Source organism: Lathyrus oleraceus, chromosome 4, assembly GCF_024323335.1.
Source record: "Lathyrus oleraceus cultivar Zhongwan6 chromosome 4, CAAS_Psat_ZW6_1.0, whole genome shotgun sequence".
Classification (NCBI taxonomy): domain Eukaryota; kingdom Viridiplantae; phylum Streptophyta; class Magnoliopsida; order Fabales; family Fabaceae; genus Lathyrus; species Lathyrus oleraceus.
The window spans coordinates 6,826,333-6,830,075 of NC_066582.1; positions in this window are offsets into that span (position 1 = coordinate 6,826,333).

The following is a 3,743-nucleotide window of genomic DNA, read 5'->3' on the forward strand; positions in this document are numbered from 1 at the left end:
CAGAGGATGATAATCATTTCCCCAACAGATCCCCTTGCCTCGGCTTGGCATTCTACCCAGCATTTCGCATCCCTGCATGTAGAATCATATTGCATTGCATCCTTCCAAATCACGTAGCATTTCCATTTTCATGGAGCATTACGCCATTGAAAAATTCAAACATACGCATGTAAGCATAAAACATTCTCGGTATCCCAAGTGATAAGCTAGAAGTTGTTTCCAGTACTCAGACTGAAGATTATTCATGACTTACCTTTGTTATCCCCAACAAGTGTCATTGGCCCATGTGCCGTCTCTATTATCATTCCCTATTTCTGCCAATGCTGACAGACATGAAGTTTTCCGATGTTCAGATCGAAGAAGTTTCCGACGTTCAGGTCGATGCAACTTATGGCATTCAGGCCAGTTTTCCGGTATCCAGACCGAAGTGGCATTCAGGCCAATTTTCCGATATTCAGATCGAAGAAGTTTCCGACGTTCAGGTCAATGCAACTTGTGGCATTCAGGCCAGTTTTCCGGTATCCAGACCGAAGTGGCATTCAAGCCAGTTTTCCGGTATCCAGACCGAAGTGGCATTCAGGCCAGTTTTTCGGTATCCAGACCGAAGTGGCGTTCAGGCCAAGTCTTTCCGATGTTCAGATCGAAGAAGTTTCCGACGTTCAGGTCGATGCGACTTGTGGCATTCAGGCCGATTTTCCGATGTTCAGATCGAAGAAGTTTCCGACGTTCAGGTCGATGCAACTTGTGGCATTCAGGCCAATTTTCCGATGTTCAGATCGAAGTCATTTCCAGTATTCAGACTGATGAGCGGCATTCAGGCCATGGTTATTTCTGTGTTACCATTTATTTTGGTATCCAAGTTAACATTCTTTTTCGGTATTCAGACTGACTTTCACCGTACCAGACGGATTCTTCTTTCAAGACCACCTCTTTGCCGATTCTGACAGACATTGTTACTTCACTTCACTTCAGTGCAAATTTTTGGGCTTTTATTGTATTCAATCCCTTGATACCTCGAAAGCACGAAAGCAGCTGCCATCTTCTTTCTGGGTCTCCAGTTGATTGAATAGGGGCAGCTGTAATACCCCAAAATTTACCCTTCATTTTTCCTGAAAAAAAAAAAAAAGAAAAAGAAAAAAATTAATTAATTAATTAAATAAAAAATAAATAAAATATGACAAATTATTTTGGACTTGGGTCTCCCTCATTTGAGCCCACTACCCACGAAAATCAGTCTATAAATACTGAAGTTTCAGTAGAAGAAAACACACTTGGAGTTACACTGGGAGATTCACTGGAGAAAGAAGGAAGAGAAGCAAAACCCTGAGGAAAAGATAGTGGGAGAAAAGCCAACAGAGTTCAGAGCAACCTCCAAACCCTGAAGGGAACTCAACTTGTAAACCTCACGGGTGCAACTCAATTTCAATCAAGCTCTCCAATCAGGTTTGCCCTATATCCATCATCTTTATGCCTTTTATCTGAATGCTCTAAATGTATGAGGTATTATGGGTGAATTTGATACCTTTTTTGTGAGCCTTTTGTGAATTTTGATGGAATTATTCATGTGGTTACATTTTGATTTAGGGGCAACTCTGGGTTACCCTATTTTGTTTATTCTAACCTGTCTTGTGTTTCCATGACATTGTTTTCTCTTGATTTCATCCTGCTGCTCTAACCCTTTGTCGAGTTTTGTGAGGGCTCACATGGCTTGCGCAGAGACACTCGCGTGGTTTCCCACTTTATTTGTGGGATACCCCCTGGAGTTTTATTCTGATTATTCGTGTTGATTGATTTCCTTTGACGGTCCAGCTGGAGACATTTCAGGGTTTCTTGCCCCTTTAACTGCTATAGCTTCGGATCTTTATCCGTGTGGTAATTTTTTCCCTTTCTCATACTTTATCGCTTTCTTAGTTGGAAGACCTCGATAGGAGGCAATGTTTGAGCCCCTTGGTGGCATTTTACTTTGAGATACATGTTTTGTGTTTTGTATTCATATCCCTGCAGGTAGCGCGGTTCCTTCGTCAAGGACTGCCTGTTTGCCCTCGAGCATCCCAAACCCTAAAACCCAAAGCAACACGTTTACTCCTTCTACTACAGGCGAGTAAGTCTCCAAAGGTCGAGCATCCGGTAGATTGCGTAGTGACGTCGTTCGTCCAAAACCCAATCCATAACCCCGTAGTTAGCCGAACTACGGCTTGCTCTGATTCTCATTCCAGATGAGATACGTAGGCATAAGACGCGATGTCTTAGCGAGCACACATCCCCCCAACCCATAGGTCAGCCGAGCTACGAAGACTCTGATTCTCATATTCAGATGAGATACGTATGCAGTGGATGCGACATCCGCGCGAGTCATTTCTCTTAACCTTTTTAGTAAATAAACACGTTAGGTAAACCCACACCCTTTAGACAAAAACTACAAAAGTGGATCCCGTAGAGTACTATGGATGCGTAGGGGTGCTAATACCTTCCCTTCGCATAACCGACTCCCGAACCCAAGATTTGGTTGCGAGACCCCGTCTTGTCCTTTCCTTTTTCAGGTTTACTTCGAGCGTTTCCTTTCCCTCCTTTGGGATGAATAACGCACGGTGGCGACTCTTCTGTCATTCTCTTTCGCCGGTTGTTTTTTTCCCACACTGTATTTTTCAGGTTGCGACAACAGCTAAAGCATATGAGACTCTTAATTAGGATTTTATCAACAGAGTAGGGAGAGGGAACATTTCAATTTGGTATGATAAATGTATCCCAAATGGTAGAAGTTCTAACAAAATTCCTTTTGTGGATGAGCAGGATACACACCTGGATATCATGGATGTCTGTAATTATGGTACTTGGATTTTTTACATGATTTCCACGCATCTTCCTCAAGACATAAAATTGGAGATGGCTAGTGTCTTTACTAATGACGACTCAGATGATATTCTTATTTGAGAATCTTCATTATAAGAGACTTATTCTACCAAATCCACTTATTTTTGGTTAACTTTGGCGCTCAATCCACCTAATATTTAGACAATGATTTTGTCTTGGATTTGGACCTTCAAGTTACTTGAAATATTCCTCATTATGTTTGGATAATCATGCATGGGAAGTTATCGACCAACTATACACGGGTAACTCTTCACATGTCAATAGATGTCTCTTGTTATAGATGGGGTGCATTTAATGAAACCATCTTACACACTCTTAGAGATTTCCCTAAGGCCATGCAAGTTTGTAACAATTTTAATTTTCCATCTCACATTCATTTTTATGAGGAAGATATATATATATATATATATATATATATATATATATATATATATATATATATATATATATATATATAATGGATGAAAGTTAATACGGTCGCCAATCATGGCCCTTTGTTTCTCATTTGTTGTTAGATGGTTTGGAAATCTCGTAACAAAAAATGCTTCAAAGACAACAAGCACTCTCTCTGGAATATTTTTAGCAAAACAACTACTCTTTTATATTCTACCAAACAAACTTTTGGTGGTTTTAATAAGATATCAGCCCCTAGACTTGTGTCTTTGCACCCTTCCCTAGAGAATGTGATAAAGATCAATGTAGATGGTAGTTACATTGGTAATCCAAGGCCATCCGAATTTGGTGACCTTTTGAGAAACTGTAATGGAGGTTGGATCACAGATTTTGCAGGAAGTTTGGGTTTCACCTCTAATATTAATGTCGAGCTTTAAGCCATTTTTCATGGTCTTGATATTGCTTGGAATCATGGTTTT